The sequence below is a fragment of the Catharus ustulatus genome, chromosome 15 (genome assembly GCF_009819885.2).
Source record: "Catharus ustulatus isolate bCatUst1 chromosome 15, bCatUst1.pri.v2, whole genome shotgun sequence".
Lineage (NCBI taxonomy): Eukaryota > Metazoa > Chordata > Aves > Passeriformes > Turdidae > Catharus > Catharus ustulatus.
Window position 1 is genome coordinate 14,297,286 of NC_046235.1, and position 23,999 is coordinate 14,321,284.

Sequence of the window (23,999 nt, forward strand, 5' to 3'; positions counted from 1 at the left end):
GTATTTGAGGCACAATTGTCTTTACCCAAACATTCAGGATTTGATTGATGGTAATTTTAAAGTGGTAACATGTTGATTTTCCAGAGGTTATTTTAAATAACTGGCCTTGAAAGGTATTTCTGAACTCTGTTTAGAGAGCTTAAAACATATATAAATGTAATGTTTTAGTATTTTCATTCATCTTTTGAGGGATTTTATGCAGCATATGTTCCTACACTGTTCAAAGAAGTAAAATTTGTCTGTTTGCTGCTGCCTAGTCCAGCCCCTCTTGGAGAAGGGTAACTTGGCAGGCTGGGAGAGATTTTTAGTTTCTACCATCCCTCAGCCAGTTCAACAGGAGAAGGGAATGAGGTGGGGAGAAGCAAGGTCCTAAAGAGATATGTTTGAGAATCTACACAGTTCTCTGGGAACAGAGATATCTTTTCTATATGTATTTTAAAACCATTCCCCTGCATATGTTCAATATGATGGCTTATAAACCTACAGGAAGTTTTTCATTGGGTAATTTTAGAGGGAAGATAAGAGTTTATGTGGATGTATCAGTCAGGGTATGACTTTCAGTGCTTTGTGCTGATTCTGGATGTGACTTATTCAAGTTATTCAAGTTATTGTGAGACATTGCAACACCTTCTACAAGTGTCCACCCTATTTCCACTGGTCAGTGGGCATTTTAGCATTGTCTTTATTAGGAGGGATGATGCTGTAGAATTTAAGGACAGTAGGGTGAGTTGAGGTCAGGAACGGTGTGCATTCACCACAAATGGAAGTATTGCCCAAGGCAGGAGATTGGGACAGTGCTTTCTCCAAAGACAGGAACAACAAAAAGTTCACATTTTGAAAATAATAATAATAATACTACAGGAGTGGGGGGAATAAAAAGAGATCTTCCAGAGATCACAAAGCCAAACCTAGCAGCACTTTATTGCAGCTCTCAAAAGTTCAGAAGTGAAGCCCATAACAGTGAAATGCATGGCTTGAGGGCCAGAGCTAAATCAGGCTCCCAGCACAGAGCAGGGCTGTCCTACAGATCTGTTTGTCACTGCAAGTGAAGGCTGTGAAGCAAACAAAGGGGATCAGAGCTGATGTTTAACAACCACTGTCCAGCCCCAAAGCTACTTCTGTCTCCTATCTGAAAGCTTGTATAGGGAACAAGTAGTTTCTCCATGCTGGCAGGTCATAACCTAAATTTTCCCTACATATGCCCCTTTTCCATGCTTATTCTCTCTTGTTGTAAGTAAGGGAAGACAGGTTGGGGATGGAGCTTTAGAATTAGAATTGAATTTCCATTCCTGTTTTCAGTGAAAACGCTGGTTTGCATGTACCAGAGCAGGAGCTTCTAAAAGCACAATCACTCTGTGCATGTGCAGGAGTGCACAGACATGTACATACACAGGTACACACACCACAAATGCATCATTCTGCTGTGCACTTGTAGGAGCCTCTGGTCTGAAACTGAACATGAATTTTCCTGTGTATTTGTCTTCTTTACACTGTCTTCATTGTAATGATTTGATTTTCTTAAAGCAACAAACAACACATGGGGTAGGTAGGGAAATAAGCAATTGTCTTTATGTTTTGCCTATATATATACCATTAGCTCCACACAAAACATGACTCACCAGCAGCAGGTGTCCTGCTGTTATGTTCAGCAGATTAGTAATGATAGGGAGGGGGCTGCTCTCCCTATATGGCATCCCAGAGGGAATCTAAAAATAGCTCAGACTTACAGCAAACTAAAAGTATTTGTGGGCTTTGAACGAAGTCTGCTTCTGAAGGTAAGAATCAGAGCTGATCTGTTTAATCTGCCATTCCTTCTTTTTTTTTTTTTTTCCTCCTGTGTGCAGCTTGCCTTGGCAGGCAGTTTAGAGTTATAAACAGTCGTCTTTGTGTTTATAGAAACAGGGTGGGGATGGACCAGTTAGAAATCAGTGTAACAGCATTTGCAGTGGAGGCAGAGGCACCAGGGGAATGTGTCTCTGTTAGAAACAGTTGCCTTTTTTCCCCTCCTTTTTTCTCTCTCTCTCAGTTGTTAGAGAATCTGAATGGCATATGAGCAATCCCAGCATGTGACTGCTCTGAGGAGCAGGAGAGCTATTGCTGGTAGTTACTCCCACCATGAAACAAGTCCAGTAAGCAAAGTTGTCTGCAAAGTTATTGTAGCGGCAGAATTCGAGAAGAGAGGAACTGTTTGTGTTTCCAAGGTGTGTGGAAATCAGGGTGCTGTGTGTGCTCTGTGGGAGTGTGGCTGAGGAGGTTTTTCATTTTTTCAGCCTTGCTGATAAATGTCTGTGTGTCTCTATGCTCAGGCATATTGTAGGTAGACAACTAGCTAAAAGGAAAGCACTGCTTTTCAGAGGAAAACTATGGAGGATAACTATGTATGTTATATTTACATATCCACATCTGCACCTATGCATAGCCATCCTGAGCTGCTGGGCTGCAGAAAAGGCCCCCAGGCTTTGCTTTGAGCCTCAGTGCAGCACAGAAATGGAGTTGTAAGGGCCGAGTCGCACTGCTGAAAAATGAGGTACAAGGGCTGCTCGTTACACCAGAATAACCTCAAGGGCTGTGATGGATTTCCCCTGATTTTTTCGAGTGGCATCACCAATATTGAAAACAAGCAACTTTGGTGTTGTGGAGAGGGGATGAAAATCCTGCACAGGGAGTGTCTGAGGACAGCGCTGAGTGTCACACACAGGTGTGAGCACGTGTGGCATCCTCACCAAGGGCTTTGAGTCCACAGGGGATAAGGATTTTCTCTGAGTGTCTCCTTCCCTGCCCTCATTTAAGGCTAGGTTTGGAGTTCCAGAGGGCTGAGCACAGCCAGGGGCCTGGCTGTGGTGTTGTGGGGTGGAGGTGACATTGGGACATGGTGGGGTGTCACTGCCTGAGCTCCTGCAGCAGGTACTGGAGCCCACCAGGGTCATCCCCAGGGTACCTGCCTGCTCCTTGAGTTAGTGCTGATTCCTGGCTAGGCCAGCAGTTCCCTTGGCTGCTATGGGGAAGATGGCAGAAACAATCTAATTTTAGTTCCCTGATGTTGGGCCAGCTTCTCCTAAAATCAGCATCAGTGGCAAAACCAACATTAATTTGAGTGGGGAAAGGACGGAACCCAAATGAATATATGCTGGCCTTTGTAATTATCTTTATTAGCTGATAGGGAAGGAAGACCTTATTCACTCAGTGCATTTCTGTGGCTGTCTGGCTGTGCTCCAGTGGTGCACCAGCCTGTGAGCAGACGGGCTGGGAGAGCAGGGTGGGAGTGCTGTATTCCTGCACCAGAGGCTGTCATTCACTGCCAGCCCCAAATGATTAAATCCTGCTTATTTCAAACTGCCAGGTAATGGGGCAACACCCACAAATATGGTGGGTAGGATGTAGTCCAGGTTGCTGTGCTTGTTGAAAAACTTTTCCTATTGAGTCTAAAGTTCAAAATCCTGATCCATGTGAGGAGAGCACATAGGGTTTAGTCAGTGTTAAACATTGCATTTTTAGATTGGGAAGAAGAGTGAAAATTGAAGAAAGCAGCTGAGAAGCACAAGAGGACAGGTCAGCTTGGCTAAGAGCTGGGGATGGACATAGACTGAAAACAAATCCTACTTGGCAGCACAGAGAATCTGCAAGGGTTGGCAGTCTGAAACCTGTTCCACAATAACTGTTTCCTTTTCCAGTAAACCAATGTATTGATGAGGATAAGCAGAAAGGATCAGTCTGGCAGGAGCTCTGCAGGGTGTTTTACCACATTGCTTGGTTCAAATGGCCACAGTTGATGTCCATGTGGTTTTCTGTGCTGAGCAAACTGGATGTGACAGAAGACAATATAATTTGGGGCTTCTTTTTCTTTTTCTGAAAATCAATTGCTACATGAGATTTCATACGCTCGCACTTGCATACTTATGGGCCATCCCAAAATCTCCTTTCCATTGTGCTTTTTAGCACAGACTTCATTTTGCAACTTCTTTTAAATAAATTCTCTTGACAAAATAGTATTATGGCATATTGAAACAGAGCAGACATTTCAATGGGAGCATTCTGGAATCATCTTTCCTGAAATCACACACCAGTGATATCTTGATGATAGTTCAATGAACATTTCAAGCAAAGTAGGCCCAAAATGCCACAGAAATGTAGTGTTGGTTTTGCCCCTTCCATGGGCTCTCCAATGCCCTTGGATCTCCCTATTTGCTATTAGAGGGTGCTCAAATGACACATTTGAGAGGTCTTCTTAGCTTGTTTATTCCTCTTAATTCTTTACAAGGACATCAAGATGCAAAGGATGCCAGGCAAGCTCATAGGAAGGAGCCACCCTGGTGGATGCTGTCAATAATCCTGCTGCAAAGGCTGTAGCAATTCCTTGGGCTGGTCTTTTGCTGGCCATCTGCTTAGCATTCCCTGGTGGTACTTGGGTTTGGATCTCCGGTTTGTTTGTCATTTCAGTCTCCCACTTTATTATTTCCAGAGCCAAGTGAACCGCTGCCAAAGCCAATGCAATGAGATTGCATTGTGAGCTTTGTGACATGGTATACTTTTCTTTTTATCTTGAAGCCTCAGCTCCTGGAATTAGTTGATTATGTTAGAATCCCAGCATTCATTTAAAAAAGGGAGAAAAAAGAAAGAGTGGATCTCTGCTCCTCAAGGACCAAGGAAAAAGCTTGAAAAAAAGGATCTCTGCAGACTTAGCAATCACAGGCCAAATGAAAAGAGGCTTTTTTTTTTTTCCCTTCAACATCAGTCTGTTTTACAGACAATCATCCTATTTCTGAGTCTCTCCCTCACAGTTTTTGAGTTCTGGGTGCTGGCAAACCTGAGTAGCAGCTGTTTCTTTCTAAAGGCAGGGAAAATAAGTAGAGTAATCTCTAAGAGGAGCAGTTATTTTATCTTTGCCTGTGCTACATTTCGCTCTGGCCCTGCAGCCCACTCCTGCCAGTGGTCAGCTCAGCACTGGGAACCCTTTGCAGCAGCTCCAAGAACCACTCATATCCCAGTAAGCCCCAGTGAGGAATGGAGGGACAGGAGTTTGTGCTAGCCCAGGACTGTGATTCCCTGGAGGTCAGGAGCAGCAGCTGCTGCTGTCACTGACCCCACAACTTTAAATAATCTTAGCTACGGCTGTGTGTGACACATCTGAAATGTGATTAGGGCTTGCCCACTTCTGGGGTACACACTGTCACTGCCAGCTTGGGGCTATATTTGGGATAAAACTACTAGAGCTGGGAAGGGTCCATAATTTATATTTCAGTTTGCCTAGTGGACTGTTTTCCTACTTTTATTTTTCTGTGGGAAAAGACAGGGCACATAAGACTGATTTTAACAAAATATGTTTGTTGGTCTGGATTTTTCATCACTGTGGGCTGAGGCCTTAGGGAAACATATTTTTTTCATTGCCTTTTTCCGGTAACTAGATGGAACTAGCATTCCCTGCCATTGCTGGCCAACTGAATCCACTTGCAAATCAGTGTGAGCAAAAGACAGCACCGGTTATGAAGTACTAAAAAAGGGAAGTACTAAAATTAAGAGAATAACAGAAGAAAATGAAGACCCATAGGTCAAACTTGTTTCTTGATAAACAAACTTGATCAAATTTACAGTGCTTGGTACTTGCTAGTTTTGCTGACATGCTCTTGTTTTCTTTTGGTTTGTCAGATTTCTTCAGTTTGTTTTTTTTTTAAATATGAAGATTTTTTTTTTGCATTTTATGTACAACAGAAGTTTTGCATATACTGTACAACAGGAGAGAGGAGTGCACGTGTAGAGGTTCTGGTGTAGGGTTTTATGGTGTAGCCCCTGTTCTTTAGTTGGGAAATGATTTCACAGACCTTTGATGAATCAAACCTGGCACTTCCTTGGAATTTTAAGGGAAGGGAGAGTGCCAGGCCCATAGAAGGAAGGGAAGAGCAGCAAGTGGACATGTGATGGAAAGTTCTCCTTGAACACAAGTCTAAATTGTCCTAACCACTAGCCAGTAGCTACTGAGCTTATTGCAAACTGTTTCTACCTTGATACTGAGCTCCAGAGTAAAACATGGAAGGAGAGTGCTCATTGCCATCTGCTAGAATCAAAGCATTTCCACATGATTGCAAAACAGCCAACTTTTTAGAGCAGGAAAAAACCCAAAACATTTCCACTGATTGCCTCTTCAGCACATGGAAGTTGAAGGGAAAAGAAGCTGTGCTGCTGCTGGAGCCTTTGTACCACTCTGGGTAGCAGAGCCCCTGCTGCCACTTGGCTGCTGTGCACAGTCTGCTCTGCTAAAAGGCTTTGGTAGGGAGAGGGATGGAAAAAAAAAGCAGAAGGAGGAAAAAATCAATTAAATAGAGGAAGAACAGAGAAAGCATTGTCCACAGTAGGGCAGTGAAGCTGGTGAAGGGTCTAGAGCATAAGTCTTATGAGGAGCTGGGGGTGTTAAGCCTGGAGAAAAGGAGGCTCACAAGAGATGCTATCCATTTCTAAAAGTACCTGAAGGGAGGCTGGTGTCAGGTGGGGCTTTGGCCTCATCTCTCAAGGAGTAAGCAGTAAGAACAAACAGCCTCAACTTGTAACAGGGCAGGTTTGATACCATGTAAGAAAAAAAAAATCTTCATAGAAAGGATTGTCGAGCACTGGAACAGATTGCCCAGGGAAGTGGTGAAGCCAGCATCCCTGGGGGTATTTAAGGGATGTGCAGATGTGGTACTTCAGGACACGGCTTAGCAGAGGGCTTGGCAGTGCTGGGGTAGCAGCTGGATTTCATCCTCTTGATCGGAAAGGTCCTTTCAGAACTGAACAACTCTGCAGTTATATGAAATGGGAGGGGAGAAATGAGGGAGGTGGTCGAAAAAGGGAGGGGGCAGGAAAAACAGTGATGGGAAAATGGGAGGGAATGGCAAGAAGGGGAGAAAAGAGGAAAGGGAAGAACAGGGGGGAAAAAAGGAGAAGGAGGAAAAATCAATTAAAAAAAAGAGGAACGAAGAAAGCAGTGTCCATGGTAGGACAGTGAGGCTGGAGAAGCACAAGTCTTAGGAGGGGCTGGGGGTGTTAAGCCTGGAGATAAGGAGCCTCACAAGAGATGCTATCCATTTCCACAGCTACCTGAAAGGAGGCTGGAGCCAGGTGGGGAGAAAAGCGGGGTGAAAGAAAAAAGGAATAAAAGGGGAGGGAAAGGAGGAAGAAAAAGAAGAGACACCCGAGGAGGCAGCGGCGCTCCGGCCGTGCGCTGTCGGTGCCGCTGTCGCTGCCGGTGCCGCTGTCGCTGTCGCGGCGGGCGGAGGCGCGGCCGGGCCGGGCCGGGGCGGGCACAGGGCCGGACCCGCCTCTCCGCGCCCCCCCGCGGGCCGGGGCCGCGGCCGCGTGTCGGGGGCGGCGCGGCTGCTGCGCCGCGGCTCGAGCAGCGCCGCGCCCCCGCTGCCGGAGCAGCCGCTCCGCCGCCGGCCCCGCGCTCCGCCGGCATGATCTCCTGAGGGGCCGAGCCCGCCCCCGCCCCGGTGAGTGCCGCCGCCACGGGCCGGCCCCGCGCTCCCACTTGGCGGAGTTTCGGGCTCCGGCCGGCGCTGCCCATCGCGGGGGGACGCGGCCCTTCGGGGGCTGCCCGGCGAGTCGCGGTCGCGGTGTCCCCCGCGCATCCCTCTCTCACATCCCTCCCAAACATCGCTCCCTCGTATCCCTCCTAAACATCGCTCCCTCGCATCCTTCCTGAACATCGCTCCTTTACATCCCTCCTGAACATCGCTCCCTCTCATCCTTCCTGAACATCGCTCCCTCGCATCGCTCCCTCCCTCGCAGCGCGGTGGCTCCGTGTTGGCATTCCCGGAGGGAAAAGTGTCTCTCGGCAGCGGGCGATGCTACCCGGCCCTCTGGAAGGCTCGGCCGAGCTTAGCGGGGGATGCTCAGTGTCTGAGGGGAGCGAGCTCCGTGGGGAGGGGACTCTGGAAGTGTCTCTCGGGCTGGGATGCCGGGGTGAATGCTAACAGCGCGGGGGGAGGCGGCAGCGAGGGGCTCCGGCACCTGCGAGCAGCAGGTGAACGCGGGCACGGATCGGGGGAAAGTGGCGGGGCCAACAGGTGCGGTGGTCGCGGCTGTTCTGGTACCGGCAGGATTTCCTGCACCCCGGGTTGTTATGATGCCGGCAGGGTTCTGTCCAACTCGGGGTGTTGTGATGCCGACGGGGTTCCGTCCAACTCGGGGTGTTGTGATGCCCGGCAGGGTTCCCTGCACCCCGGGCTATTGTGATGCCGGCCGGGTTCCGTCCAGCCCGGGCAGTTCTGATGCCCAGCAAGGTTCCCTGCACCCCGGGCTGTTCTGCACCTCGGCAGGGTTCCCTGCTCCCCGGGCTGTTCTGATGCCGGCAGGGTTCCCTGCTCCCCGGGCTGTTCTGATGCCGGCAGGGTTCCTTGCTCCCCGGGCTGTTCTGGTACCCGGCAGGGTTCCCTGCTCCCCGGGCTGTTCTGCACCCCGGCAGGGTTCCCTGCTCCCCGGGCTGTTCTGGTGCCCGGCAGGGTTCCCTGCTCCCCGGGCTGTTCTGGTGCCCGGCAGGGTTCCCTGCTCCCCGGGCTGTTCTGGTACCCAGCAGGGTTCCTCGCACCCCGGGCGGGTCCCGGACCCGCGGTCCGAGCGGGGCCGCTGGAGCCCTGCGGGATGCAGACTCGGAGGTGCGAGGTGCTGCTTACAGGTGAGACTGAAGCTTCAGTGCATTCCTGCGTGCATCGGTGTTCTGCTCTTGTTGGGAAAATGTATCCGGTAATGCAAACTTTGAAAGAAAAGTAAGGGATTTTCAATGAGAGGCTCCTTTGCCCGGGTGTTGCGGAATTTCGCACGGTTGTTGACGATGCACTTTGTTTTCTGGTGGTCTTCTGAGGGAGTAGCTAATGTAGAAGATGCCTTTTGGTCTGCAATATTAAGAATGTTCGTTGAAGTGTCTTTGCTTTAGCATTTGTGAATTTCAGACATAATATGTAATAGGAAAAGAAAAAAAGTCTGGAATAAATATGTATCAGACTGTCAAAGGGTATAAAACCCATGGAGCTAAGTGCCTCCTGTTAAGTCAACTTTTAAAACAGCTTCTCCCTGGGCAGTAATTCACATTTTTCAAGGGGAGGAAGGATGGGTAAAATTGAGTTGTTCAAATTAAGTCAAAATGAATTGCTTAATATTCAGAGGAGTTGATGAATGAACCATTAAATCAACACTTGCATAGCGTTTCATTGAAAAGAAAAATGAACAACTCTCCATTGTGTGCTGGGCAGAATAGGTCAGCCAGTGACGTTGCTACATCAGTGTGCTGAGCTGAGAGCTCCTCCTGCTACCAGATGTGTTTGCTGGGTGACATTCCATGGGCATGGGAACGAGCTCTCGTGCCCTGTGTGATGAGGATTAGCATCTGCTGTAAATGACCGGAATCGTCCCAGCCTCGTCTCGAAGGAGAGAAATCTTGGTTAGGTTTCATTTGGCATAAATTAACATAATTTTATTGACTCCTCATGTTGATGCATATCTGTTGGGAATCCACTCCTGTATTTCAAGCTGTGTTTTTGTTTTGTTCCTCCATCAAGGAAGAGCTGTATTTTTGGATGCCAGTTTGAGGAAGAAATTATACTGATAAGTGGGAAAATAAGGGTCATTATTTTGAAACAAGGCTGACAAGATTCCTTGTAGTAAAAGCTGTTTTCAGAGCATCACCTCTCAGCAATACAGAGGGTGAGCCTTGCTTCCAAACCCTTTGATTAGCCTGGGTACAACTGTTGCAATAATTTTCTTGCCACAGAAAAATTACCTTTGTCTTTGCTCCTTTAAGTCCTTGGAATTCTTATGTTGGGATGTACTGAGGATGTTGACTGTGTCCTTATTGTGCCTTCTGGAAACTTCCAACACTTTGAAGAGTCATGGACAGTACGCCCCTGATGATTTTCAGTTGCACTTCTTTGCTTTGCAGGTAGCTTAGAACAGCTAATTTTGCTTAAAGCTTTTAAAACTGAAGTGACAGCTCTTCTGGTTTGTGCATGTAAACTGAGTATTACAAAGGGGAAATTATGGAGGTGGTTTTTTTGTTCTGTTTTGTTTTTTGTTTTTTTTGTTTTTTGTTTTTTTCTTTTTAATGCTCAGAGATACAGATTATCCAAGCTCCAGCTGAAGTTGGAATTGTGAATTGATTTAGTACTTGAGAAAGCTTCCTGCCTACAGGTCATTTGGCCAAGAGAGAGAGCTGGTGTGCAGCCCTTCAGACAGGCAGAGGCATTTATTCAGGTGTTTATAATTATGTAGAAGTGTGTTATGTAATGTGGTCTGCTGCTGTTTATTTTGGGTGATGTGTATGGACCCAGCACTCCTGCTCAGATCCTTTGGGTGATGGGCTATTAGGATTTATTTGAATGCATGGGGAGGTTTTGTGATGAAGCAGATGAACAAGTATGTGTGTTTTCCTCACAGGAGGGGAGGTTCTGGAGCTGGAAATGCCTTTAGATAGTGCCTGAGAATGGTGTGCATTTTTCAGATGTTTTGCTGTTCTTAAAGGCCAGGGTAGCTGCAGGTATTTTGGTGCACCAGTAATATCTGGTTTAGAGTAGTTTTTATTTGCTTCTAATCATCCTTATGAATAAAAGAAGTAAAAAAGTTTTTCTGAAAATCTATTGTGCCTTGTAAGGTTAACCTGCTGTTTCTGTTTCCTTGCTTAGTATTTTTCTCTGAAATCATAATGCATTTCTTCAGTTCTTTTGATAAAGACTTTAGGTCAAGCTTACTGGAAAACAGTCTCTCTATACTGAGGGAGTGCTGGCATCTTATTGACTTATTTTGGGAATACTGGAGAAAAATAGACAAGATTCACTTTCATTGATTAAATCCTCCAGGGCAATCTTCTAACACTGCAGTTCTCTGGGTGAAAAATTAACTTTCTTCATTGTCTGCTCCTGCTTTTATTTCATTTGTGTGAATTCCAGGCTCTGTTACCAGTTTACATCAAGTCCCTTAGGTGTGCTTGGAGTGGAAAGTGTCTCAGTGCAAGGGTTCACACACACTGTCACTCTCTGAGCCCATTTGTCTCTGGCCACCACCAGATGTCTCGATCCTTTTGGCCCCACAGCAGTCACAGAGGATTTGCACCAGCTCATAGTTCCTTCACATGTGAAATGTTTCCTGAGTGATTGTAAAAAAAAATAATTAACAGCTACCTCGATGCTTTTCTAGAGGCCTGGACAAAATAGCACTTTAGGTGTAGCTTAATGACAAACTTTGATTTATGAGGTAACTGAAAATGTTTGTATTGTTGGATGCGGAGTGAAAGCATAGGAGCTTTCTGCATTTCATCTGCAGCTTTTCCAGCACAACCTACAGCTAACAGCTTGCCTCTCATTGATTTTAATAACAGATTTCTGCTGAAGATGCCTGGAATAGTCTGAAAACATATTAACTTTTTGGGGGGCAGTAGGTTACTAAACACCATAAAGGACTTTGTCATGTCTGCTGAGATAACCTTGAAAAATTTTAGGTTTTAGCTACTCTTTACCTTCCCCCCTGCCTGGGTGTAAGATGGATCCTATGGGAAGGCTGCTATTTTTTTTCCTTTTGGGGGGAAATGATTAAAGGAAGCAAAAATGTACTTTTCCCCCACCCACTGATCAAGGGCTGGTATGACTCCTATATCTGTGTGTTTTCCCTGTGAATTCTTTGCCTTCTTCCTCTCTACCCCCATCAGCTGCTCTCAGTACCAAGTCACGTCAGGTGAGCTGTATCTGACTTGTTTGGAAACGGTTCAAAAGGATCCCATTGACATTACCAGGCAATGGGTCACGCTTGAAATCTTGCCATTCTGGTGTTAAGCCTTTCCTTTTTTCTTTTCTTCACTTGCACCTTGATTTCTGACATATTTTCAGCTGCTGTTCTGTTGAATTTGGATAGAGCTAGTGAAAAGGGATTTGGTATTGGGTTGTTTTTCTTTTTTTGTCTTTGAGAAATAGGGGATTTTATTTTTCACTAAAGATGGAGCCCTAGGGTGGTCGTCTGTTTTTCTGCTTAGCAAGGAAGGATAGTGGTGAAAACTTTGTAAAATCTCAGCATTGCCACTAAGTTTAACCCTAGAATCTGATATGGATATTTGAGCCCTGTTATTTTTATTTTTTGAAGTAATGATGCTTTTAAGATTGTAGTGCTGCACAGAAAGCTCTCTGAATCTAATGCATTGCAAAGTGGTAAGCTTGATAGTGTTGGGTTATGGTAATACACCTGCTGTTTCCCCTCTGGGTCCCGTAGGGTTTGTTGGGCTGGGTGCTGGAGAATTACCAAGAATGCAGGAGAGCAGTGCTGGGACCACATCCAGGGATGTGTTGCCCACTGTTGGGATGAGCCAAGATTTGCTGTGATGGCCCCAGCAGATGAAATGCTGCTGTAGTGGCTTCACCTGTTCCTTGCATGGGAGCCATGTGAATAGTCAGTCTCATTTCTTCTTTGGCAATGCGGCAGGGCAAAGGGAAATGATTAATTCAAAAGCTTCCTGCCTTCTCCAGGGGTGTCCCTGCTCGGTCACCAGCCAGGTTCTGGTTTCCCCACGTCAGCAGTGCTTTCACCAGCCAGGAGTTGAGCCCTGGTGTCAGCAGCTCCAGCCCAGCTCAGTTCACATCTCTGTGGGTAAGGAGGGAGCAGGAGGCTGAGCCCCTCTGCCTGTTTCTTACTTTTTTCTGCTGTTAGCCTGAGAAATAAAGTTTGTTCCTGTGTAATCCTGATACGACTGAAGAAGCACTTGCTGCAGGCAGCTCTGTCACTCTCTGTAGTGCTTGGATTGCTCAGCAGAGGGAGAAGAGACCATAATGCTGAAGGCACCCAGAAACAGCCAGAGCCACATTTCTCTGACAGACACGAAGAAGAGTCCCAAAGCCTCCCTCTCTGCTTGATGGTTTGTTTTTCTCCTCGTCTCTTCTTGTTTTGAGGCTCAGAGCTAAACTGTGATTTTTCATCCCTTGATCAAAAGTAGCTGCCTCAATGTGTAGGTTAATGGACTATTTCAGATGGCAGAGTGTGTGACTGTGATAGAAAAGATGAGTCCAAATCCAAGAAGCAGCATGCTTGAAAAATCTCATACATCCAAGCATTTCCTAAATATTCAGGAGCTTTCCTAAACACGTATGAAGAAATGTTGGAATTGACCTTTAGTGACTGAAGCTTTACAGCACATCCAGAGATAAACAAAACAAACCCAAACCCTTTGAATTAGTTGCAATTCAAGCAGCAAGTAAAGCCCATGACTCATCTCCAGGTCAGATTTTTAACTGTTGTAAATCAGTGCAGCTCCATTACTTTCCTAGGCACTGTGCCAGTGCTGCCACTGGCTGGAGGCCTGGCCTGCTATTTTAGGGGGGGATGAAATTTGAACAGAAGATTGTGAGATTGTGACAAAGTTGTGGAGTTTTTTTAGCCTGGGTTTGTTTGTTTGGGGGGTTTGTGAGGATGGGAAACATATTTGTTTAAAGAACAAAACCTGTGCTCAGGCCAACAGGCAGCTTTGCTCAGTAGAGATTTGCTCCCCTGTAGCATACTGTGAGGAAATCCAGGAGAATTGGACATTGGCTTTTTGTCAGAGATGTCGGTTTAATGTGATAAGAAAACAGCTGTTAAAATGCTGCCAGATAAAAGCAGGATGCTAAGCATGAAAGGGGAAAAAAAACCAGTGGGAGGTCCCTGCAATTTGATTGAACAAATCAGTGCTGTGGATACCTGGCTCATTCCCTGCCAAGGGTGATGTGGTCAGCTTTGGGGCTGTGCTCTTCAGAGCAGGGTGTTAGTGCTCCTACAGTGCCAAAATTAATGAGGGGCCATTTACTGAGAGGTTGGCCCTGGCAGAGGCAGCTGAAGTGGAGCAGGCTCCAAACCTCCCCCTGCACAAACAAAGGGCATGACCTGACTGCACTGGGCACTTTCTAAATAAAGGTGTTCTCTTAAAGCATGAGCCAGGAGTCCACAGAGGGTGAGGATAAGGGTCTTATCTCTCTTTTAGACAGGGAAATGTGCCTAACAGGCAAATGTGGAATGTGCTGTTAGGAAAGCAAAAGGAGAGTTGTTGAGAGATGCTGGTCATCCAGGCAGGACCAGTTGATGCAGGTTTTCCCGTCCTCTGCACTGGAAATCAAACCAAGGCCAGCTCTGGGTGAAGAAGGGTCTGAACAGGGTTCCATCCCTGTTAGAGACCAGGCTCCATCCTGATTGCAGCCAAGCTGTCCCTACCTGCATGGGCTTCTTGTGCTCTGCTCAGGGCAGGCAGAGAGGTGGCCATACGGAGCTGATGCTGTTTAACAGCCCAAGAAACACCTCTCTCCTCAGGAGAGTTTGTCTCTGCTGGATAATGAGCTCTGCTGCACTCAGGACTGAGTTTCTGCTGTAGGGATCAGAGAGAAGCACAAATGAGGATGCAGCACTGGGCATTTCCTACAGCCTCTCTTCTACATAGCAAACAGCTAATTAACTGGGAGCCTCTCTGAGCTCTTGGGCTGCTGCTGGCCTGGCTTCCTCTGGAAGAATTTTGTGCAGTTTGTCTTGCACCAGTAACTTTTTGACGTCTTTCAAGACCGTGCTTGGCAGCAACGCCCCAGGTTTTTATTCTGACTTTTAGGCTTTTGCAAGTGTGACATCTGATAGTGGAGCTGGGCAGTGAAGCTTCAGCTGAAGGGAGAATCGTTCAGGTACAGAATCCATAGCCATGCCTTGGGGTTACAAAATAACCTGCCAGTGTCTCTGTTTATATTTGAAGTACAAAATGGTTTATGTAGAAAGTATAAACTTTTTTGGGTGTCAGCATGGGCAGCCTTGCTCCTTTTGTAACTTATTTTATGGTTGTAAATGGGATGTAACTATTCTGTCTGAAGGATACAATTCACTGTTGTTACTGTCATGCCCAGGTGAAACAGTAACCCTGAATTTTAACAGTTTTACCTTTTCAAACTCACAGATACTGTAACTTTAAAGTTTTACTTTTTAGTGTAGATGACTTCCTGAAAAAGTGAAACTAAAATAAACTTTAAGCAACAATTTACTTTACTCTAACCTGCTTGCTTTGTTTTTCAGTGAGACCACAGAAGAATCATAGCCCTCACAGGGTACAGCTCAGTTTTCTGCTTATACATTGCTCCTGAAGAGCTGAATTATTCTGCAGTTTTTTCACAGAGCTTGCACTAGGGGTTTGCATGAAATCATTAGCTGTATTTCTGTTTCAGTGTGGGCGCTAGGAAATGCACTTTTATCTGTTCCTGCTTACCAGTGTGCTCAAAAGGCTTGCCTTGCATGTACTGAAACATGATTCATTTTGGGGGGTAATGATGAAACTGCAGTGCTTTGATAGGTTGGTTATTTTATGCTCTGCCAGAAATTGATACTTGAAAGGAGGTATCAGATCTGAATGAGCTATTCAAGAGGAAGTTGCTGGTTTGAGTTAGCTAATAGGGAATAGGCCAGTCCTATTGCCACTGGTGTCAGTGAAAACACAGAGTGAAGTCAGGCATGCAGTAATTAATTACCTACAGATGATGGCTTTTGAAGGTGTGAATAAAAGATTTGAAGTGTTGGTTGAATTGGCTGAAAATGAAATCTGTTAGATATTTTTCTTTTTTTCCCCCCTGTTTTCTTTGTTCCCCTTCTTTCTGTCTGACTTCATCAGTGGATTTCTACCTGCTGAGCAACAGGTACTTCTAAATTCCTCTACCTAGGCTGGAAGATCTGACAGATGTGGCCTTTATGCAGGCTGATGTTATACCCCATTGCATGTTTAATTTCACTCTTTGAAAATAATCTTAAAGGTGGGGATTTTATTGGTTTGGGGAAAAAGCACCTAGACATTGATTCCTGAGTGTTACAGTAATGAAGTTTTCTGGAAACAGGTATTTCCTGAAAGAGCTTTGGGAAGTCAGAGGTGAATGATTTTAAGTATCATGTTTAACAGTCGTCTTATTACCGACATGGAGGATATTATAGTTATTATAGTTGAGTCAGATATTGAAAAATGGTGCACTTAAACTTCTCCAGTGTTCTTATTTTCAACAGCGCTGTTATGAACTGCCTTCACTTGAAAGGTTGAAGGGGGATAATGTCTGTGAGGCTGAACTGGTGTTTGTGGAAATAGTTGAATCTTTTGAAAAATAATACAAAGCATGGAAGCTTTGTAAACAATAGAAGTGTTTCTTACACAATTTTGTGAATTAATAGTTTCTATGTAGGAATTTTCTCAGCATCAGAATTTCAGCAACCCAGGATTTTTGTTTTTCTATTGTATTTTTGGTTCATACAGAAGAAGAAGCCATTGGGAGACTCAAGAGCTGAGTAAAAAATGATTTCTGCCAATTTTGCATCCTGGGCAATTGGTTGGTTACTCATGAACATGGTGTGAAAAACTAGGCTGGGGGTGAAAATTGTGCTTTTAGGGACAGGCTCAAGATATGAATGTGTTGCTGATGTAACAGCAGCTGCCTCATGTGACTGGCTCCATCCTTGCCTATTGTTTCTCCAGGAAAAGATTTGATTTTGGGAAAAAGCTGTTTTATCATTAATGGCACAAAACCCCTTGGTCTTCACATGCTTCTTGTGCTAAGCAAAGGTGCTCTTACAGGGTTCAAAATGCTTCTTCTTTGGCCCTTCTATTTTCCTTTAATTGTGGAAAACTTCTGATCTACTTGAGCTTGGGTTTTTATCTAGTTTGGACCTGAATCTTTGGGTTACAACAGCATTAATTGTCTGATGGACCTAGGGTGCTCCAACCCAACCTGAGCCTATTATCTGGTATTGTAGATGTTCAGTGCTGTGTTTAGTACTCCCTATGTATACTCTTTATACATAAAAGTTGTTCTTTCCCTCAGATTGTGAAGGAAAAAGCCAGAATGTGCAGCTTCTCATATGGACATAGAAAATACAGTGTTCAGCTAGCTTGAGCCTGTCCTTTTTGGGATAGGAGATGGCTCTGGAGGGTGTTTTTTCTTCCCTAACTGATGAAGCAATTTGAGTCTAATCTACTCCATAATTTCAAGCATTGTATGATATTTCCCATTTGTTACCCTAATAAGACCAAAGGTAAAATTTTATAGCACATTGTGAGCGGAATGGTCAATGTCTTATTAAATAACTTTGCTTCCAGGGCAGAGGGAAATGAGAGAAGGCTCTTGCAGATTGCAGCCCAGCTAATACAATTTATCTAAACATGCTCTGGCTTATCCTACTGCCACTTCACTAGGAATTAGAAATTGTCCTTTCTGTGTGTTCTACCTCACAGGAAAATAAGAACAATGCAGGTGGTCAGACAAAAGGCTCATGTAGCCCAGCATCCTGTGTGTGGCATGGATCCACAGGGGTGGGTTGGCTCTTCTTCAAGCTGGAGAGTCCCAGAGTACTCCTGCTTCTGAGCATTCTGAGCAAAGTGAAGCTTTTCACTGTTCAGAAATAATTTAGTCTTCTGATCCATCGCATCAGCGTGTCTTCATATGTTTTCTTTTAAAGATGGGATAAGCAGAAATAGATGCATTTTTAAAATGCAGCTAAATCGTGAGTTTCTGACATGGTATTTTGTATTTCAGCCTTGATACCTTTCCCTAGAAGTCCCGAAATTATTTGCTTATTAGTTTTGGGCTGCTGCTGAGCTGATGTTTCCAGAAAGCTGTCTGTGGTGACTACATCTCTTTCCTGCATTAGAACAGCTAATTCAGAGCCTGTCAGTCTATGTGGACAGTAATACTCCTTTATTTCAGTGCAATATTTTGCATTTATTAACATTTAATTTATGCTGTCATTTTGCTGTCCAGTCACAGTGTCTTGAGACTCTTCTGCAGCTTTCACTTCACGTCAGTTATAATTTTGCCTACCCCTAATTGTTCTGCCTTGTCAGCATAGTTTGGCATTTCATTGCCTCCCTGCCCCCTTCTCAGACCAGTAACAGGTATTTGGACCAGTACAGTTCTTAGCACAGATGCTGAGGTGATGTTTTAACTGTCTCATTATTGTGAGAAATTATTTATTATTTCCTTTATTACCTTTTTTTTTTTTTTTTTTTTTTTGTCAGTTGATGATCCATAAGATACTCTTGTTTTCTATCCCACCATAGCCTACGTTTTTAAGGCTCTTCTTAAGATTCCTTGAGACTCTTTGCTGAAGGGTTTGGGGAAAGCCTCATGTCCTGCATCAGCCACCTGCATGTCCCTGCAGACCATGGCCCCTCATTCACTGCTTGTTAACTCCTTCTGGGAATTCCAACAGATCTCTGCAAAATTCCTGACTCTTTCCAGGTGTATAATGCACCCACTTGTTCAATTCTTTATTATGTTTTCTATCAACTCTTCTTAAACTCAGTGGTCTGTATCTTTGAACATTGGGCTTTTTAATGAAATGTTCAGCTGTGGGAAGACAATGAAAGAAGTGGAGTATGGTTTTTGAGTGATTTTTCATGGGTATTGTGTTTTTTTGGGAGGTTTTGTCCCACTCTGAACTGTAAGGTTACAGCTTTGTTCAGAGTTGTGGGGTCAGAATCAGAAATCGTGCAAATGAGGCATGGGCATCTCTGCCACATCAGCACAGTGTTATCACATTACACTGCATGACTCTGCCAGATTTCACCATGAACATTTTCAAAGCAGCGCCCTGGGGTTTACAAGATCGACTTTATCAATGGTAATAAGTTGAATCTATTTATTGCAATGAATAAGTCAAACACTAGAACTAATGTTGACTGAAACCAAATGTTGTATTACAGTTTTAAGCTTTTCTTGTATGGTATATACAATTATCAAGACATAGAGCTGTCTGTGTGCCTGCAAAAGGAACTTTTAAAGGTTCCAGAAATAAATTTGCAAGTTGGGAAGATACTTTTGTTTTACTCTCTTTGTTCATTGCTCTACAAAACCCTAAACAGAATGCTATTACTGCAGGCTTCTGACGCCAGCATTTGTCACTGGCCTTGTATTGCAACTCTGTTTTATAGAAAATTTAATGTTAGAAGCTTATCTATATTCTCAGCAGGAGAATCTGAAATATATATATGAAGTCTTATAATGGAAAGCTGTAGGAGAAAGCTACAGCCCTTGTAAATACCCACCTCAAGAAGGGCTGGCTGGCATTCCAGTTTTTTTGTTTTGCACTGTTGGTCTCTCCTGAAGCACCAGGTTGTGGTGCTTATGTGCCAGGGGTAAGGGAGCTGTCAGTCCTTCCACTGTGACAGCAGAAAGCATTTACTCACTAAATTGTCATCTTGTTCAGCAAAGGTTAGGGAGAGTCTTGTTCATGAGTTACAGATCAGCATGGTCTCCAAATTTTGTCTTGTCAAGAATTTTCTCTCTGGTCCACTATGGTGACCTTGTACTTAAAAGGGTCATTTGTTGTAGATGAATGTACTGTCCTCTTAATGATGAAACCAGGGCTACCTGTTTCATGAGTGAGCAGATTGTAAGGCTGCTGTAATAACCTCAAAATCTTGTGATAAAATTGAAACAGCCAGTCAGTGGAGGACCTGGACATAAAATTAAACGATGTTTCCACTTAATTTTGTTATTCTCCCTTCCATTCTAGCTGGGATTTGCTGTGCTTCACTTGCAGTTATAAGTGAAAAAGCTTTTGTCATTTATGAAGCAGTTGTGCTCTCAGTCTTGAGCCATTTTAGGATTGTGGCACCTGAAAGGAATAAAATTTCCACAGTTCTATGGAGTTATCGCCCCTGGTGCTCTTGACGTGCCCTTTGTACCAGGTTATCTCTAAATGATTAAAGCAGCTAGTAGTTGCTAAAAGTGTTATTTATTGTAAAAGTGCATCAGTCTTCAAAGCACAGTCATAGACATTAAAGTTCATGCTGAGTTTTAGCATAAAGTCCTGAACAAAGGCAGGAGCTGTCCCCAGGGGTCCCTCAGAGGGCTGGTGTTGCTGCTGGAGCTCCAATCTTCTTCTTGGGTGTTGGAGACGCTGCAGGCACAGTAAAGTGATGGCAAAAAGCAGTGGCAAAAGTAAAAAAACAATGGCAAAAGCAGAAGGCACGAACTCTCCCCAATACATAATCTTATATAGGATTTTTCTAACAAGCTAACACATAAATCCAGACCACTTTCTCTCAACCTATGAAAATCCTAATTTCTTAACACGCTAGGATATATATAAACTACGTATACAATCTAGCTTGTTCTAGCTGAAAAATGTAAGCAATATTCTCACTGAAATTCTATTTTGTCTAAGGAGCTTCTGGAGCCTCTACTGAAAACATCAGTGTGTTTCATAACCTTCACTAGAACTTGTTTTTCTATTCTGGTATCTTCACCTTTTACTTACTAAAAACACTACAGCTCTCACTGAAACTTGCTTACTTACTTATTTATCCTAAAACTCAGACTTACATCTAAACTTAAACTTATTCTTTAACCTAAACTCCCATTCTATGTGTGGGTGGCTTAACATGTTCAACCTATTCAAGGGCTTTAATCAATTCAGGCAGGCCCTTGTCTCACTGACTCCAGCACAGTTCCAGTCATTTGGTCCCAAGAAAGCAGAGCCCTGGGTGTGACAGTAGCTCTGCACGCTCTTTGAATTGCTCTTGGTGGCAGGAGTAGTTTACAAGTGCAGACTGTCTGCCTTCTGCCCTTGTGCTATGTCCCCAAATGGGGAGGGTGGCTCTGGCCACTCCTTGCTGTGCCACTGCTGGTGCAGCTCAGGCAGCCCTGTGACATTGCTCCTCATGTCTTGCAGTACCTGAAATTCAAGCCTAGGTTTATTCCAAATAAATGGCTGCTCCATAGGGCATCTTTCCTTTCACAAAGGCTTTAATCTGGTGCCAAGGAAAGATAATTTCTTCTTTCCTCCACACACTGCTCCTATGATGTTTCTTGAATAAAATTGTCTTTGCACTTCTGTTTTCCCTCAGCACCTTAGAGGGAGTCATGGGTTTGTTTCAAGAGGACTCCCAAAGACAGAGAGGTGGAAAGAAAGTTTGAGAGGCAATTGTAGATTACAAGAAACTCAGCTGAGCTCAAGATACAGATGAACCTGCAACTGTCAGTGCACTGTTCATGCCTCCAGCCAGCCAGTGTTGATCTGCTCCATTTAATTTCAGAACTCACTTCTCGTCCCTTCATGATCCCCCATACCTGCGACCACTGGTGCAATTGTCCCTCTGTACAGAGAGTGGAAATTAGGCCCAGAGTGTGACTCATTCTTCAGTGAGGTGAGTTAGAAGCACCTTTCAGAGAAACAAGAGAAGGCAGCTCATCTGCCTCTGAGAAGGTCTAGAGCTGCGTGGGAGCAGAGAGGAAATTCCTGCTGCTCCATTCATGGGGATTGAGGGAGCCCACTTTGGGTGAGCAGGGTTACTGTGCAGACACGTCATGGTGCTCCAGCCTTGCTGGTGCTGCAGTGACTTGGAAGGGTGACAGGTCCCTGGAGCATCAGCACCTGTGTGTGAAGAAACCCTCCAGTTTTCCTTCCTCAGATTTGTAATGTCTTATGGAAAAATTAAATGCTTCATCGGGGAGGAACCACTGAACTGATTTTCATCACTGCAGTGCCTTGATTTCCCACTTTGAAGTGTGCAGGGCTGATGGGCACATGGGTGTGAGCAGTTTCTTGTTCTAGGCTGGGCAGTGCCCTGGCAGCTGCCTTGGCATGAGGTAAGCTGCTTTTTAAAGGTGCTGTGTGAATATTCACTGTGTGCCAGGTACTGGAAGGTGCCTTCGATCACATCTGATCTCGCTGGGTTTCATTGCTCTGGTATAAATAAAAAATCGTTGCCTCAGGTTTTTTACACAGCAGGGCTGATATTGGCAGTGGTACCTTGTTAAAATGAAGGAGTGTCTGTCTCATTACAGATAATGTGAGCCCAACCTGCATTTTCTGCTTTGTGACAATATACTGCACCAGATAAAAGTCCAGGGAGAGTTGTGTGCCAGTTCAGAACTTTAATACTGTTTCTCATGGACTGAGAGTGTTTGTTAGTTGGGGAGAGATGACAATTTGGTATTTGCTTTCTTTTTAATTGTACAGTAATATAAGAATTTTTGCAAAGGACAGACATGCCAAGGAATTACCAAATCTGATTGATGACTGTTTTTTACAATGTGATTTGCATCGATGTTCTCCTTAAAACAAATTCTCTGATGTTGTTTGCATGCATCCTGTCAGCATGAAGTTTGCTTTATTCATGTTTATGGCAAATATGTGTCTTTTTCTGTATTATTTTTAGAGGCTGAAAGATGAAGTATATGAATATAGTGTGCTGCAGGTAGTAAATGTGTAATTTATGACTGTGGATGGTTCAGGGCGTCTTGTACTTTTGTAACAGCATTGCCCTCTCCAAAAATCAGACAAAACGCTTGAGACTGTTGTCACTACAATTAAGCAAGAATTAAAAGCAGTATTAGGTGTCCAAATCCCTCTAGCATTTACTGAAAGCAGCATGGCCAATAGCTGTGGACACATCCAAGTTCAGATATCTAATTTGGGAGCCTCAAGGCCATATACAGTCACCAGAGCTGCTACAGGGTGATTCAAAGCTCTGAATTTAGAGCCTGATTCTCTCCTCTTGACTATGTGAGGAATTGAGTTTCTTGACTTAATGTTTAAATTAGCTGCCTGATTGAATTGATTCTCCACCTCTCCTCTCTGCTTGCCTTTTTCTGTTTCCTGATTCCTGTCTCTTGTTTTTAAATTTTTCTTTTTGAAAGTTATCTAGGAAGTGATAATGGATATGGATAGTGGATTCAAGTGATGGAAAAATACCTAAGGAAACTGAGAATGGAAGCACTTTCCTCTTTATTGAAAAATTGCATCCTATTTCCATTTTGAGCCTTGGTAGGTCTGGCTTTGATTTTTCAGAACACTGGAACTGTACTAGATGAGGGAGCCCTGTCACAGGAGATGTACTTTCCATGTGCTGGAATTACCTAGCTGTAATTAGGTTCCTTCACCTTTTCTCTCATAAATTAAATATCCTTACTTCTTTATTTTCAGGCATTTCATTCTGATTAATAACCAAGTATGGTAATGCTATTAAGCTGTTCCAGCCTCGGTGTATTTTTATAAGCATTGTGCCAGCACTCTGCACTACCGGTGTATGTGGATAATGTGGGAGAAATGGGGAAACTGTTGGTGTGGGACACTGCAGAAATCCCTGTAGTGTTAAGGTTTGAGAGGGATTGGGGTCAGTGCACATCCAGTGCTGATTGTGCATTGAAGAGAAGTCCCCAGGGCAGTGGGGTCAGCGATTGCCCCAAAGGGTAAACCTGCCACAGGGAAACAGCTGGAGGGAGGAAGGAAGGGTATCACAGGAGTTTCCTCTTTCTTTTTGTATTTTTTTGTCTTGCCGGTGGCATTGAGACACTTCCAAGGGAGAAGAAAGAAATGGAGAAAGATATACATTGGGATTTTTATTTTTTACAGGCGTTTTCGTCCTTCCACAAAAGCCAGAATTGTTTTTGCTGTTTACAACTGAGATTTAGTAATGCTGTTGTTTCTGGATTGCCAGCTGGAGAGACCCAGAAGGGAGCAGCTCCTCTGCCCCAGGCTACCTCTGCAGCCTGGGCTCTTTTCCCAAGGCAGGAACACATTTCTGGTTATCCCATTCTCAGTAGTGGCTCAGCTCTTCTGTTTGCAAAGACAAGAGTTCCTTTTCTGTCACACTCATTTATTTTGAGTAGAGATAGTGAAATCCCAGTCTTCTTTTGTGTTTCCATCCCTTCATGTTCAGGGGAAGGAGGCTCAGATAAAGCAGCTCTGGGTTCCTGTGCCTGAATTTCCCCCTGCTCTGTTCCCTGCAGTGGAGACACAAGTGTGCAGGGAGGCAGAATCAAGAATCCTGAGCAGGCTGCAAACTGAGCAAGACATTTCTCAGTTTCTTGCCTTTTTTTTCCCTCCCCAAGGGGTACAAAGGCATGGAACAAGCCATGTGAAAGCTTATTTGCATTTCCATTAAAACCAGATTTGAAACAGAAGTGGAAGTTAACATGCAGTCTTGTAGCAAAGCTGAGAGAATAACAGCATTGTCATTAGGATCACAGAAAAATCGGCACACAGAAAATATTGGGATGCCAAATCAATGAAAG

General features: G+C 44.4%; 1 protein-coding gene across 1 annotated transcript in view; it reads left to right on the top strand.

Moving 5' to 3' along the window:
• Positions 1-7,409: 7,409 nt before the first annotated feature.
• The window catches only part of SGCD (sarcoglycan delta), a 315,825-nt gene continuing 299,235 nt past the window's right edge, over positions 7,410-23,999 (top strand). Inside the window, exon 1 of the mRNA XM_033073245.1 lies at positions 7,410-7,460. The gene's annotated coding sequence lies outside the window, so the exon portion shown is untranslated. The remainder of the gene's footprint in view (positions 7,461-23,999) is intronic.